We start from the raw sequence: 17186 nt of genomic DNA, 5'->3' as shown, positions 1-17186 counted from the left end.
GAGCCAGGAAATCTGAGAGCTTCATTTTTGGTTATTGTTGTTCATTATTGTTGTTTAGAGAAGCAACATTCATGGATGCTGTACTTTTTGAAGTCTTGCCTGCTTGAGAATGTCTGTTGTCTTTTTATACTTGATGAAAAAAATTGGGTAGAAAATTCTTGGGTTATACTACACTATTTTTTTTTCCACTTATAGTTTCATGAAACCAGTTCTGCTCTCTGCTGGTATAGAATGTTGCTCATTCATTTTTTGTGTCCATTCAGTTATTTAACACCTCTGTTGGGTACTTGATTTTAACCACTGTATATGTTATATGCATAACTGTAATTATTTTGACTACTAGTTTACATGTCTCAATTGTCTATTTTTTCTCAGTGAGCTCATGCTCCTGGAGGCTCTCAGCTACTTAGCTGGTAATATGTAGCTGAGAAGGACAGACTCCCAGGTCCTAGCATGTAACCCTCCATGTTTTTAGTGGGTGGTTGTGGTAGGGACTCTGGCATTATAAATGGAGTTCAACTATTACCTATATAGCCTCCTGCCTACCAATTCAAATGACCTCAGGAAAACTGCAAGTACCTGAGCTCAGGGTACTATTATCTCTAAGTGCTGCGTGCCTACGTGGTAACTTATTTGTCAGAGGAGGTGGTGGGGAACAGGTATCATGGCAGGAGTTCCGTCCTGGCCTATTTCCTATTGTAGCAACTGGCCCTCTTCTACTTTAGGGCACCATTTCTCTCCTACCCTGAAACATAAAAACATTCTCCCTTCCAAAGGCTTTTTATGTTTTCCCCACTCTGAAGTCTGGGCTGTCTTGCCTCTGTGGCATCTTTAGGGTTGAACTTAAGGGTAGAAGTTTGCAAAACATGTTTGTTGAAAACTTTGACTCAAATTTTTACTGTTTTCTATTTTGTTTGTTTTGTTCTTTTTTTTTTTTTCCAGAATACTGTCATGTTCCACATGACAACATTGTAGTCAACAAAAGGACCATATATACGACAGTGGTCCCATAAGATTACAAAACCATAATTTTACTATATCTTTTCTATGTTTAGATACATACACACTTACCGTTATGCTACAATTGCCTACAGTACTCAGTACAGTAAGATGCTGTGCAGGTCTGTAGCCTAGGAGCAACAGGCTGCACCATGTAGCCTAGGTGTGCGGCAGACGGTACCATTTAGGTTCAAGTTCACTCCATGATGTTCACAGGATGAAATTGCCCATGATGCATTTCTCAGAACATATCCCTGTCATTAAGCAACACGACTGTACTAATTATAAACACATGATATCTCCTTTGTCTTTCATACCTATACTGTTCTCTATAACAATTTTAAATCTTACATGCTTTCCAGTTTTTAGTGTGTGTATCATTTCCTTTAGCCTGTCTACTTGATCCCTGAAAAAATTCAATTGTTTTCATTCTTTTCCTATTTTTTCATTTTGTTCTTCTCTTTCACCCTTTCCTGGCCTCTGTCAGCAGCTTGCTTTTTCTTGTCTTCTGTTGTTTTACGGAATTTTATTTGAAACATTGAGCCTATTGTTTGATCCTATTTGTTTTTCAGAAAGATCATGTTTTTATAATTCTTTGAGAGTTTAGGGAATTATTATTCTTCTCACTTTTTTGTCATTAATAAGCTTTATCTTTTAGAGTAGTTTACAGAAAAATTGAACAATACAGAGTTTCCATATATGACCCCCAACACACACACACACACACACACACACACACACACACACACACACACACGCAGTTTCCGCTATTATTAATTTTTGCATCAGTGTGGTACGCTTGTTACAATTGGTGAGCCAATACTGATAGATTTTTATTAGGTGAACTCCACAGTTTACATTAGGGTTCACTCTTGGTGTTGTACATTCTTTGAGTTTGGACAAATGCATGACATGTACCCACCATTATAGTATCACACAGAGTAGTTTCACTGCCCTAAAAATTCTCTGCACCCTGACTATTCATCCTTTTCTCCCCATTAACCCCTGGCAAACACTGATCTTTTTAAATGTCTCCATTTGTGAGGACACAGCACCCCTCCCCTCAGGAGGATGCAGAAGCGGAGAGCAGCCCTCACCAGACACCAACACTGCCAGCGCCGCGATGCTGGACTCCCAGCCTCTGGAACTGTGAATAATACATTTCTGTTCTTTATAAACTACCCATTCTCAGGTATTTTGTTATAGCAGCACAAATGGACTAAGGCAGTCATGTAGCTGGAGTCGCACAGTATGTGGCCTTTGCAGACGGGCTTATTTCACTTAGCAATGCGCGTTCATGGCTCACCCAAGTCTTCTTTTCATGGCCTGATAGCTAATGTCTTTTCTGTTGTTGAACAATATTGTATTGTATGGATATACCACAGTTTGTTTATCCATTTGCCTATTGAAGGACATCTTGGTTGCTTCCAAGTTTAAATAATTATGAATAAAGTTGCTATAAGCATTCATGTGCAGCTTTTTGTGTAGTTGTAAGTTCTCAGCTCATTTGGGTGAAGACCAAGGAGAGCAATTTCTGGGTCCTATAGTAAGAGTGTGTTTGGATCTGTAAACAGCTGCCAAGCTGTCTTCAGAAGCAGCCGTGCCGCCGTGCACTCCCATCAACAGCGAATGGGACTTCCTGCTGCTCCACGTCCTTGCCAGCAACCTGTATCGTCTACTCCTCACTTTTTAATAAGATTTAAAAAACAATTCCTGTGTGAAGTAGGATTTTTTCTTTTACTCTGTTTTAAACAATATATATTTTTAAACCAGGAGATACTTAGAAAGATTTTTATAAACACAGAAAATAATATAACAAACATCTGTCACTCCACTATCCAAACATTTTATTATAATTTATTTTTTAAAAAATAAAATATCACAGAGAAATCCCTTTTTATATTTCAAATAATGAAAGAGTTGGACTTATTTCTACCATTTGATCTGAGATGCTAGCCACCATCCTTTATCTTTGCTTCTTTTTTTCTTCATTTCCTACCTTCTATTGGACAGTTTTCTGCATTTCTTCCCCTTATTCCATTACTGATTTGGGAGTTATACATTATATCTACATTCTTTTGGTGGTTGGGAGAGACTGTTACACTAATGGACCTCATTAGTCCACACCACTTGGCATTTACACCCGTATACAGTCGTCTCCCAGATTGAGTCTAGGTTTCACCCCTGTTCTGATTGGCCCAGTGAGACGTGGCAAACATGATGCAAGCAGAGATTTCAGAAGCGCTTGCACATGAGGGCACTGTGGAATGTTGCCACCACCTTCCTAATGATGAAAATGGTGGGGAGACAGAAGCCCCACCATCCCAGCTACCCCAGGGACTCAGCTGAGCTCAGCTCCTAGCTGACCCTCCGGCAAATGTCACCACCTAAGTGGGACTAGTAAAAGAACTACCCAGCTAACCAACAGGATCATGACCAATAATAAATTGTCAGTTTAAGTCACTAAGTTTTGAGGTAATTTTTTAAGTAGCAATAACAGAAACAGTGGATATTCTTAAATTTGTTATAGACATATGCAAGAAAGTCGTAATGTTTTCACAAAGTTGGTGGTCTGTAGATGTCTTCCACAATCTTTTGGTTTATGTGCCACTCTGATTCTTTTTTTCCTTTTATGTAACTGCATTACCTAGACTTGTTAGTATTTCTCTTTATTCTTGGAGTTACAGACTTTTCTCAAGATAGGTAAAGCTCTCAACAATCCTTCTAGGAACTTAGTAAAATTCTTCAATCCAGGGAATCAAATCTTCCTTTTAAGGTAATTTTATTTTATGGGTTGAATTGTTGCCTGTCCTTGCATTAATTTTACTTCCATCGACATTCCTCTTTATTGTGTGTTATATCTCCTTGCTCTGAGTCCAAGTGTCCTATCATTTTCTTCCTATTTTCTTTTCCTTTGAACTTTTGCTCTGTTCTTTGAGATATTTCTCTCCCTTGATCTTCCAAGCAGCTTTTTTGGAACTCACCAGCATTCTTCTTCTCCTTCACCCGCTGAATGTTTCATTACAGATCACAGGTTTTAAAAATCCATTGTTGGCCGTGTGCGGTGGCTCACACCTGTGATGCTAGCACTCTGGGAGGCCAAGGCAGGAGGATCGCTTGAAGCCAGTGGTTCAAGACCAGCCTGAGCAAGAGTGAGACCCCATCTCTATTAAAAGTAGAAAGAAATTAGCTGGACAACTAAAAATATATAGAAAAAATTAGCCAGGCATGGTGGCGCATGCCTGTAGTCCCAGCTACTAAGGAGGCTGAGGCAGGAGGATTGCTTGAGCCCAGGAGTTTGAGGTTGCTGTGAGCTAGGCTGATGCCACGGCATCTAGCCCAGGCAACAGAGTGAGACTCTGTCTCAGAAAAAAAAAAAAAATCCACAGTGTCTTGTTTGTGCTATACTCAACTGTCCTAAACTGCTCCTGCTTTTGTTGAAGTCTGTCTGTCTTCCCCAAGGGTTTTATTTTATTAAGTGTCTTTTGTGAGGGTTCCGCTTGTCCCTCCTCTCTGCAGCTGCTGGGTCCCCTGGTGTGGCACTCTCTTCCTGCCTACTCAGTGGTGCTCAGTTGCTGCTGCTGTGGGACTATAAATGGTGCAGTCCTGCATGGTAACAGGGACACCAGCCTATGTCCCTGTGAACCTACAGTGAAGCAAGGTTGTCAACCCTCTACAGAAGCACAAAAGGAAGACTCTGTCCTTGAATTCCCATCAGCATGGACAGAGATGACACAGGCCACCTGCTTACACTTTGTGGGGCCAAGCACACAGAAACCCTCATGTGAACAGATGGTACTTTCTTTCCCAACAATCTCTAAGTCTCTACCAGCAGAATTCAGACACTTGCCTTTGGCTATTTCTTGTCTCTTGGGAGGAGACTGGAGTTGAGGTTGGGAGAGGTGAGGGGGGCTGTACACATCTGGGAAGATGCCACCTCCCCAGAGCACCCGGATTCCCCAGGAAGCCAGTGGACCCTTTTCTGTCCTTACCTTACAGGAATTCTTGGCAGCATTAGATTCAGATGACCATCTGTCTTCCTTGACACTCACCTCTTTTAGCTTCTGAGACATCGTGCTATTCTGTTATTTTTTGTTTTTTTCTCTTACCTTACTGTTAACTATTTCCCATTTCCTTTGTTTCTTCCTCCTCTTTTTCCAAATCTCTAAAAAATGTTAGCGTTGTTCAGAGCTCAACCCGTCTTTCTTGTCTTCTCTTTCCATACTCTCCCCCTAGCTCAGTGGTTCTCAACCAGGGGCAATTTTGTCTCCACTCCCTCCTCAGAGGACATTTGGCACTGCCTGGAGACATTTTTGGTTGCCACAACTGGGGGAGGCGCTACTGAGGTCCAGTGGGTAGAGGCCAGGGACGCTGCCAAACATCCTACAGTGCACGAGGCAGCCTCCTCCACAGAGAATGAGCTGGCCACAGGGTCTGTAGTGATGAGGCTGAGAACCGCTGTCCTACATGATCTTGCCTGGTCCAATGGCTTAAAATACTTTGCATATTCTGATGACCCCTCAACGTGCATCTCCAGCCCAGAGCCTTTTTCTGAGTCCTAGATTCATAATATCCAACTCAACTACTGACAGTTCCACTTGGATACCTCACGAAACATCACATTTTATTAATATATATTCAGGATAGGAATCTTGATTTCATGATTTGGCTCCCCTCATCCGTATCTCACCTAATTTTTCAAGCTAGAATCCTGGGATGATCCCTCGATTTCTTCCTTCCCTTCCCTTCGCGCAGCCAGGCTACTGCAAGGCCTGTGGGCTACACCACAGCACACAGCCGGAGTCTGCACTCTGCTCCTCATCGGCACTGCGCTGCTGTCACCCAGGCCTCCCTCTTGTCTTCCCTGGTCTTGTGCAACAGTCCTCTAACTCATCTCCTGGAATCAGTACGTTCCCAGTTTTCAGTTTAAATGTCACTTCCTCAGGGTCCTTTCCTGCTCATTTTATCCAAGGTAGGTCTTCTCTAGCTCAACTCCACTTTGTCCTTCCTAGTACTTTTGGCAATTTATTAACAATGTTATTTGTTTGTTCACCCCTCATGTCATTTGTCTCCTCTGCTAGGAACATACCTACTTTGTTCTTCAGTGAACACTAGCACAGTGCCCTGAAAAGCACAGGGTCCCCAGGTATATTTGTTGAATAAATGAATTTAGTTTGAGAGGATTGAATTAAAATGTATATATACAGGGCCTAATACTATTTCTGACACATTGCACAAGTTTAGCAATAATTAAATTACACTTCATCCAGAATGTGGCTATTTCCTCAAAGGCACTATGGGTTGCTTGCAAAAATTCCAGCCAATTGCCGTTGCTTTTGAAAGGAAAAGGATACACTTTATAAAATCCTTGGGGCAATGGTTATCAAAGTGTGGCCCTTGGACCAGCAGTGGTAGCATCACCTGGGGAACCTGTCTGAAAAACAGAAATGCTGGGGGCCGGGCCCGGCACTCTGTGTTACAGCAAGATGGATGTGTGCTCAAGTTTGAGAACCGCTGTCTTAGTGTTTCCTTCCTTCCTTCCTTCCTTCCTTCCTTCCTTCCTTCCTTCCTTCCTTCCTTCCTTCCTTCCTTCCTTCCTTCCTTCTCTTTCTTGTTTTAATTTTTAATTGTGATAAAATACACATAACATTAAATTTACCATCTTACCCACCCTTGAATTTACGGTTCATGGTGTTACATATGTTCACATTGTTCACAGTCGCAGTCTCCAGAACTCTTTTCACCTCGCAAAACGGAAACTCTACACTCCTTAAGCAACAGCTCCCTGATTCCTCCTCCCCTAACTCCTGGCAACCACCATTCTGCTTTCTGCCTCTAGGAACTTGACTGCTCTCAGCATCTCGTATGAGTGGAGCATATAAGACAGTATTTGTCTTTTTATGACTGGTTTATCTCACTTAGCCATGGAACCTTAGTCCTGAAGGTTCACCCATAGTGTAGCATAGGTCAGAATTTTCTTCCTTTTTAAGGCTGGATAGTATTCAACTGCATGTACCTACCCCATTTTTCTCATCCATTCACCCACTGATGGACACATGGGTTGTTTCCAGCTTTTAGCCATTATGAATGGTGCTGCTATGAACATGGGCGAGCAAATAGCTCTTTGAGAACTTGCTTTAACTTTTAAATTCTTTTGTGCATATACCCCAGAGGCAGAATTACTGGATCACATGGTAATTCTATGTTTAATTTTTTGAGAAACTGATGTGCCCTTTTCCACAGCGGCTGCACCATTTTACAATTCCACCCACAGGCACAAGGGTTCCACTCCCTTCACAGTCTCACCAACACTTAGTATGTTTTGTTAAATAGTGACCATCCTAATGAGTGTGAGGTAGTATCTCACTGCGGTTTTGATTTGCATTTTCCTAATAATTAAGGTGGCTTAGAGGATTTTTAGTTATACTTGGGCCCAATTTATAGGATAGCAGACTCATCTGCAATGCCACTGATCAGAATTTTTTAGTCACTTTGAAATTTAATTTTAAAAGTTGGACAAAAATTCAAATTTCCTATCAATGCCCTTAAAATCCTGACCTGTCTGTATTTTTCAACCCTCAAATGGGACCGTTGTTTCATTTCCACCATCAGAGATGTAAAAGCTGACAGATGCCTCTGTGGACAGGTCTGTACCAAATACCTACCCTTGGAGACTGATTCTTCCTTCACGAAGAGACAGCATGGTTAGAAAATGGTAGAAACCACACCCAAAGTTCAAACATCCTACAGTAAATTGCTCAGGGAATTGAAAGACCTTTTGAAGTGACACGTGGCAGTTTGAGAGCCTTTGAACTAGATTCTACTTACTTACTGGGTAAAAAGGAATCTTGTCGTTTTAATCGAAGAGAAACTCCTCAGAGGTATCTGGGGGCATCAGTGGTTCTTATAACCTGTCTCCCAGAGGTCTGCATCCATTTCAGTCAGGTTCTTCTTAAAGTGGCAAGAAGTTATTGGCCATCTTACTAATTATTTTGTTGACCAATAACCACAGACTTGCTGAAGTCATGTAGGGATTTTGCTCAAACCAAACCCACTGAAGTATAACTCAGGGTCCCTTCGAAATCTCTTTTTTTTAATTTCAGGATATTATAGGGGTACAAACATTTTGGTTACATGTTATGACTTTGGGGACTTGGAGATAAGGCCATAAACCTTCAAAATCTTGAGACGTGTTCACCTTGGAATTTTTCCTGCAGCCAGGTGTTCGCTACCCTGCTTGTGTGAATAGCCAAACGTTCACTCTCCCTTCCTGCATCTCTCATCCGAAGAGGGCTGCTGATTCCAGAGATTTCCATACCGTATGTCACTGTCCCTTTATCCCCACTGTTAATGTCACTCAGCACTCACCTCACTGTCATGCATTCTCCTCTTTCATGTCTAACCACTCTTTTGCATTTCCCACCCTCTCTCCCTCTGGAAATCACCTTTGTAACCTATTTCTCATTTTCAATTCCCCGCAGTCTCCAAACAGGCTGAAGTAATAGATGAGTGAGTTTCCTGTCGTCATAAATGCAGCACTCGTCTCCTTCTCTAGGCTAAGTGCATTGTGGAAAAATTGTCCACGCAAGGAGTATGACTTTCCCACTGATTTCCGCTAGCACTTGATGAATTCCTGAACTTCGAGCTTTTCGGAAACCCGTTGGAAACAGGGATAAGCCTGGTGCTTATTGTGAGGTGAGTCTGCAGGTGTGAAACAGTGATGGTGACTTTCATGAGCCATCTATGAAAATCAGTGACATTACTGAATGGTAGGCTTTGTCTTCACAGGGCTCTGCCCTGCTTTTAAACTGTCCCAGGCCACAATCAGACTTTTAACCCCTGTTTCTACCTGGTAGGCATAAAAGCACAAAAGTGATTCTCCCCCAAAACAAGGTTGACTTATAAAACCCAGAACTGCCTCTTCTCTGGTTTCCTCAGGACTTTGTCTCAAGGAGAGTAACCGTGAAAGTGCTTTACTGGAAATGACTTTTCCAGGCCTTATCATCAATCCAGCTGGTACGAAGCACCCAGGCTCTGTCCTGCCCGTGCAGACTAACCCTCCTCACCAGCTCTGATTTCTGGCTGTCCCTTCCCCACTCAGAGGCCTTCGGTGCTTCTTGGTTGTGTACACCTGTGTTTCTCAACCTTGATTTCACCTGGAGTGAGACGATCTGGCTCTGTTCCTTGCCATCCCAGAGCTCTTTGCAAAGTTATTCATCTCTCTGTGGCTCAGTTTCGGTCTGTAAGACGGGGTCGATAGTGCTTGCAAAGGGCTCAGAGCGGTGCCAGGCCCGTGCAGGCATGTGGGGGACACTGGCTCTTCTTATCATCCCTGAAATAGTCACTGCACACCGCTCACCTGCCCTGACGCAGTGCTTTTGCTGTCACTGTGACGTCCAGTGATTCTCAGTTAAAGAAGTGGGGAGAGAGTGCTCGAGAATCTTGGGGGCTGAAAACCCTGCTAGGTTTCACCTCCCTGGGGAACACTCTCCCACCCACACCCTGCCTAAAGCCATCTAGGGAATCACTTGCCTGCAGGGTACACTCTGGGCTCCTGCTGCTCTCTAGACCTGTTTTACCACTTGCTCTACAGACAAAGACAGGTGAGAAAGCACAGCCAGGCTGCAGGTGAACGGAAAAGCAGCACCATCTGCCTCCCAACTAGTATCGCCTGGTGTTGTCAGACCTTCTGATTTTTTAAGCAAAGCCTGAAAACTGGATTTTTATATGAAATCACCTGCATTTTAAATATGAATTGGTTTTAAATGTTACAAACTTGAAATAAAATTTGAAGAGCCATGGAAGCATTCATGTTTGAGCCAAACACAAGTCGGTACTATAAGTAAGGAGTTCTCCAAAACTGTAGAACTCCAACTTCCAACCCCTGGCCTAGACAGACCCCAGTTCCTTCCTTCCAGACAGTTCCTGAACATGGAGAGAAAAATGACAACGTTAGAGTCGAAAGGACTTCTGTGTGCCCAGAGTCAAAACTCTCCTTTTTATAGAAGAGAACATTGATTTTCAACAAAGTGAAGTGACTTGCTGAAGGTCACCTAGACTGTAGCACTGTCTCCCTTCCACCTCTCAGAGGCCTCTTGATCTAGAGTCTCCCCTTAGGGAGAGGCGCAGCCACTCACACAATCCTTCCTCTCCGCATTCTTAATGGTCTTCTCTCTATATCTTTCTATCTGTACCTACATCCCGGCTCACCACCCAGGGACCGACTCTTCGACGTCTTTGTAAACCCTCCTTCAATCCTGCCCCTGCCTGGCACAATCCTAGACCTACGGTAAGTGGCCAGGACATTGTCGTTGCTCAGAGTCATGAAAGCAATTAAGCACCGTGGATTACTGCATTAGAGTAATAGCTTACTGAATGTCCATTTAAATACTTAAGTGGATAATGTCAGCTGCTGGTCTGCCTCAGACCCATGAGGTTCTAGAGTAAATGAGTTTCTGGATCCTCCACTAGCTCAGAGTCTTCATTCATTCATTCATTCATTCACTCCTTTGGCTTTTCTTGAGCTAATCCCTGTGTGCTAGCAACAGAGACGCAGTCGGACACGAGAGACTAAGTGCATGCTTTCAGACAGCTCACGATGTGCAGAACAATCTTGACGGCATTAAGTGTAGGTGTTATAAAGGTACATATATGTCATTATAAAAGGGAAAAAGATATAGTAATTAATACATGAACACAAAAAGTGAATGCAGGTGGAGTTGAGGCAGCTGCATACAAAGAATCTCCCCCCCTCCATCTGTCCACCAATCCCTTTTAGGTGGCTCAGAAACAAATAGATATTTCCTGAGATGACTGAGGAAGCCTGAATAATTCGTGCACAGCGAGCTGACATTACAGGAGCATAGGACTGCTAGAGGCCTGGGGGATAGATTTGCCCCATCCAGAAAGCATTTACCAGCCTTTCAAAGCATCATTTCATGACCTTCCGTCTACCTTTGACTTCTGAGTACAAACACAGATATTGTCTAAGTCATGATTCAGGCAAGTAGATCCTATTGAATGATTCCAGAGAAAGTTTGTTTTAGTGAACCCAGGCTCAGGGATGCCAGTCCAGATACCCATTAGGGCCTAGGTAACGTTCGGCAGTTTGGCTCCTGCTTCTCCTCTTCTGCTCAGCCTCCAAAAGGGAGGCTCAGGGTCCACCTCTTCTTTTCTTTTCACACACTCTCCCTAGGTGATCTCATCAATTTCTGTGGATTCAAATACCACCTGTGTTTTGATGGCTTCCAAATTTGTATCTCCAGCTGGATGTTCTTTTTTGTGGGGGGGGGGGGGGTGAAATCTCACTCTGTTGCCCAGGCTAGAGTGCCATGACATTAGCCTAGTTCACAGCAACCTCAAATTTCTGGGCTCAAACGACCCTCCTGCCTCAGCCTCCTGAGTAGCTGGGACTACAGGCATGCGCCACCATGCCCGGCTAATTTCTTTCTATTTTTAGTAGAGATGGGGCCTCGCTCTTGCTCAGACTGATTTCAAACTCCCTGACCTCAAGCGATCCTCCTGCCTTGGCCTCCCAAAGTGCTAGGATCACAGGCGTGAGCCAACACGCCTGGCCATGGGTCTTCTACTCTTTGAACCACAGCCTCACATGTTCTCCTCCCTACCCAACATTTCCACTAGGAGGTTTTATAAATATCTCAAGACAAATCAGGAGAACTCTTTCTCCCTCAAATTTTTCCCACCACAGTAAATGGCACCATCATCTATTCATCATCCATAGAGAACCAGGTGTTATCTTTAAGTTCCTCCTTGCCCCCTTGCCCGTTCCCTCGTCCTTCCAATCCCCTGCATCAGGGAGTCTTGTCACGTCCTCCACCACAATGTGGACTCACTTCCCTCTTCACTGACTCTCCACTGGTACCTCCTCAGTCCAGACCGCCATTCCGTCTCTCTGGAACTATAAACATCCTGGCTGGCCTTCCTGCTTCCACAGTACCACCCTCCAGTGAGTTCTCCACTCAGCAACAAATAACATTGAAAGATCAATTAGATCGTGTCACTTCCCTGCTTAACACAGGGCTTCCCACTGAACATCCGTCCAGTGGCCTTCAACCACTGTGCAGACCTGCCACCTCACGGAGTGCCCTCTCCTTACTCACAGCCCTGTAGTTTCCATGGTTATCTTTCGGTCCTACAAGCATGCCTCTACATCATGCCTTTGCCAACGCTGCCCATTGCCTGGCTTCCTTTGTCCCGTGTTTCACGTGGTTTGCTGCTTTCCAGTCTTCAGGTTTCATTTATGTATCCCCAGTCCAGCGGGCTTTCCCTGGAATCCCAGAAAAGTAGCACCTTCAGCCCCCAGCAATGCAGTCACTCCCCATATGACATTAGCCTTTCCCCCCACCTCGGGGCACATATTAGAACTTGCAATTACTTGTTTTTGGTCTCTTCCACTAGAGGACAAGCTGCATGAGGACAGGAACTGTGTACGTCTTGTTCACTGTCCTGTGTGCTCAGAGTCACATAGGAGGTACTCAGGAAATGCCACTTTTCATCACACAAAGGAGTGGCAAAACTAGAGAGAAGGGCAGAGCAAAATGGCAGACTAGGAAGCTCCAAGTTCCTGTTCCTTCCCAGAAATGTTGAATAAAACAAGCAGAAAATGACAAAATTGACTTTTTCAGAACTCTGGAAAAATGTCATAGGTTTATATTAATCCAAGTAAATGCCAAATCAAAACAACAAAACAAACAACAAGAAAAGCCATCTTCAATATGGTAGGAAAGCTTTGTAGCACTTTCATTTACCCTTATGCCAGCCCCTCCCAGTGGCAGTCTTTGTCTTGAAGTGACAATAGCCCATGTTCCCACTTTGGGACCCTGTTCCTTCAAATCAGAGGAAACAGAGTAGAGCTCTTTTGAAAATTATTGTGTATGTCTGTTCTAACCCATCTGTATAACTTGAAGGGCTGATCAAGGGGCTCATCTATGTTTCACCTAACTTGCAACTCAGATGAGAACAGAAGGTGTTGCTCATAAAGCTGCAAGGTGGACTGAAGGCCTACTGATGCCTAGGGCAAGAGGTTAAGCATGAAGACATACCATAGATCACCTAAGACCTGGAGGAGAGCCTGGGAGTGAGATTCTTTGGGAAATTAGGGCATTAAAACACTGCCATATATAGGAGAACTTAGAGAGTCATGAACATGCCCAGGGAAAGAGTTACGCTTGGAAAAAACTAAAAAGACCTTAAAATTTTGCTGTAGGCTGATTCTCTAGGCTTAATGAAAGCCTAGCTGAGCCTAAGGAGTGCCCCAGCACAAAGCCAAATCTTCAAAGACTAGGAGAGGTGTTTTTCTCCCCTTCTCTTTGTGAGTATATGTTTTGTGTGCATTTTGTTATTGAAAGTGGGGTATTGAAGTTGCCAACTATCACTGTACAACTGTCTATTTCTCCCTTCAACTCTGTCAAATTCAACACCCTTTCATTATTAAAATACTCAATAAACTAGGGATAGGAACTTCCTCAATATGATAAATGCCATATATGAAAAGCCCAAAGTTAACATCATATACAATGGTGAAAGACTGAAAGTTTTTCCCCTATGATCAGGAAAAAGACAAGAATGTCTGCTTTAACCACTTCTATTTAACATACTGTTGAAAGTTCCAGCCTAAGCAATGAGACAAGAAAAAGAAATGAAAAGCACCCAAATTGTGGGGTAAAAAAAGGTAAAGGTAAAATGATCTCTGTTTGCAGACGACATAATCTTATATGTAGAAAAATCTTAAAGAATCCACACACACACAAAACCTTTTAGAGCTAATAAACATATTCAGCAACATTGCAAGATACAAACTCAACACTCAAAAAGTAGTTTCATTCCTATACACTAACAATGAACAATCTAAACAGGAAATGAAGAAAACAGTTCCATTTATACTATAAAAACAAATAAAACACTTAGGAATAAACCTTACCAAGAGGGTAAAAAGCTAGTACACTAAAAACTATAAAACATTGCTAAAAGTAACTAAAGAAGACACACATTAAATGGAAAGACATCTTCTGTTCATGCGTTGGAAGAATTAATCTTGTCGAGATGGGAATACTACCGAAGGCATTCTATAGATTCAATTCAATCTCTAACACAATTACAATGACATTTTTGTGAAACAGGAAAACTCATTCTAAAGTTCACAATGGAATCTCAAAGGATTCTGAATAGTCAAAACAAACTTAAAAAAAAATAACAAACTTAGGTGCTCACAAATCTTTGTGGTAAGACTTCAAAACTTACCATAAAGCTACAGTAATGAAAACAGTGTGATACTGGCATAAAGAAAGACACATAGACCAATGGAATAGAATAGAAAGCCCATAAATAAACCATCTTGTATATATGGTCAATGAATTTTCAACACAGGTGCCACACTAACCAATGAGAAAAGATAGTCTTTGTCAACAAATAGTTCTGAGAAAACTGGATAGCCACAAGCAAAAGAATGATGTTGAACCCTTACCTTATACCATATACAAAAACTAACTCAAAATACAACAAAGACCTAAACTTAAGAGCTAAAACTATAAAACTCTTAGAAGAAAATGTCGGGGAGAATTTTCATGACATTGGATTTAGCAGTGATTTCTTGAATATGCCATCAAAAGAGCAGACAACAAAAGAAAAAATAGATAAATAAGAACTTCTAAACTTAAAAATTTGGGCATTGAAGAACACTATCAAGAAAATAAAAAGATAATCCACAGAATTGGAAAAATATTTGTAAATCATATATCTGGTAAGGGATTAATATCCAGAATATATAAAAACTTCTATATTTCAAGAATGAAAATACACACAATCCAATTAAAAAATGGGCAAAAGACTTGAATAGACATCCCTCTACAGAAGACATGCACATGGCCGATAAGCACATGAAAAGATGCTCAACATCATTAGCCATCAGGGAAATGCAAATCAAAACCACAATGAGATACCACTTCACACACATTATAATGGCTATAATTTTTTTAAATGAAAAATATCAAGTATTGCTCAAGATGTAGAAAAACTGGAACCCTCATGCATTGTTGGTAGAAATGTAAAATGGTGCAGCTACTGGGGAAAACATTTTGGCAGGTCCTCACAAAGTTAAACATAAAATTACCACATGGTTCAGCAATTCTACTCCTGGTTATACGCCCAAAAGGACCGAAAGTGGGGATTCAAACAGACACTTGCACACCGATGTTTATAGCAACATTATTCACAACAGCCAAAAGGTAGAAACAATTCAGTGTCTATCAACAGAGGAACAGACAGACAAAACGTAGTGTATACATACAATGGAATATATGTGTGAATAGATTTTTATGGCTGAATATGTCAACCTTTTTATAGTATATTCAGACTGACATATTAGGCCGTAAGAAGGAATGAAGTTGCCACAATATGGATGAACCTTGAAAACATGCTAAGTGCCATGAGGCAGGTCCAAAAGGACAGGTATTGCATGAGTCTCCGTATGAGAGGAAGCTGGAGTAGGCAAAGTCACAGACAGAAAGTTCAGTGTAGGTTACTAAGGGGTCAGGTAGGGAGGAATAGAGGGTTATTATTTAATGAATATAGGTTTTCTGTTTGGAATAATGAAAACATTTTAGAAATAGATAGTGGTGATGGTTGTACAACGCTGTGAATATAATTAATGTTACTGAGTTGTACACTTAAAAATGGTTAAAATGGTAAATTTTATGCTATGGATATTTTACCGCAATAAAAAAAGTGGAGGGAAGAAGAGATCTATGAATCTGTGACTGAGACAGGACAGTGAAAAAGATTGAGAGGACACGAAAGCCTCAGGTGTTAGATAGAGGCTTTTAAAGTGATCAACTGGGAAAAATGACAGTGGCCCATTTGTGGAAGGGGACAATGGTGCAGTGATTCAGTGTCTGGTGACGCCGAGAGCACGTTCAGTGGGGGCTCCAGGGGGACGAAGGGCCGAGCAGGTGGTGGTCATTAAGCTCTTCTAGGCTGCGAGGGGCCAGGATGGGCTCGTCCCCTCGGGTGATGGGGGTTCCCTGTGAGGGCTCGAGGGCAGAGAAGGCACAAGAAGCTCTCTCTCTGCAGCCACCCAGCCCCTCGGAGCCACCCACAGCTGCCCAGGCAGACCTCTCAGGGAACTGCCGCCCTTCTCCACGCACCTCCAGGAGCGAGCGCCAGGGCTGTCTCGGGCTGCCCCGGGATCCTCGCCAGCTGCTCTCTGTTCCGGCACCTGCCTCCTCTCCGTGTCGTTTGGCTGCCCCTTCCTCTGCTGTCTGTCCCCTCACGGGATGTGCTGCATCCACACAGCTTCCCACGGCTGTTCCGGTTGTCCCAGTGACTCCCCCTCTGGGGCGGCAAGCCCCTGCTGGGCACGGGGCAGCCCGCAGATCCCTCCTGCAGTCAGCTGGGTCTGCGCAGCAAGCTAAGTGCTACAAAAGACAAGGAGCTTACGCAGGGGACACGACCTGTGCCCCTCCCCGCCCCAGTCAGTGGAAACTGCAGGCGTGAGTCATGGTCCGATTCCTCTACAACACAACGCTTGAGACAAGGAGTAAGGAGTAACAATTTATTTGAGAAGCACAGGACCACGGAGGTGTGGATGAGCGGCGAAGGGAAGAAGTGAGATTGTCACCTGGGGTGTCCGCTTCACGAAGAGCGAGGAAGACAGGAGGCAGGTAGCCTGGCAGGCTGCACACGCCTTCTCCGCAAGTGCTGCAGGAGGCCCACGGGAGGGCTGGGGGTACATCTACCCGCTTTCCTCCTCCTGTTTCTCATCGGTCAGTGTTCATCAGTCCAGCTACGTCCTTACACTTCCAAATTGCATCATCTGCCGCTGGTTGGCTGTTCAGGAAGCCAAGTCTCACACCCAACAGGGTGGTGTGTCTTCCAAAGTCAAAACAGAGAGGTGCAGGGTTCGAATGGTGGCCCGTCAAGAGACTTGGCCACTGGATATCTGTGAATATGATCATATTCAGAAACGGGGTCTTTATAGATGTAATCAAGTGAAGGATCTTGAGACGAGATCATCCTGGATTAGGGTGGACCCTAAAGCTAACGACAAGCGTCCTCATAGGAGAGGGGGACAGAGAAGGCCACGTGAAGACATGCAGAGATTAGAGTGATGTCACCACAAATGGAAGAATGGCTGGAGCCACCAGGAGTGGGAGGAGGCTGGGACTGGATTC

The sequence above is a fragment of the Lemur catta genome, chromosome 15 (genome assembly GCF_020740605.2).
Source record: "Lemur catta isolate mLemCat1 chromosome 15, mLemCat1.pri, whole genome shotgun sequence".
Taxonomy (NCBI): domain Eukaryota; kingdom Metazoa; phylum Chordata; class Mammalia; order Primates; family Lemuridae; genus Lemur; species Lemur catta.
The sequence above is the reverse complement of the archived record's forward strand: the minus strand, read 5'-3'. Positions refer to the sequence as shown.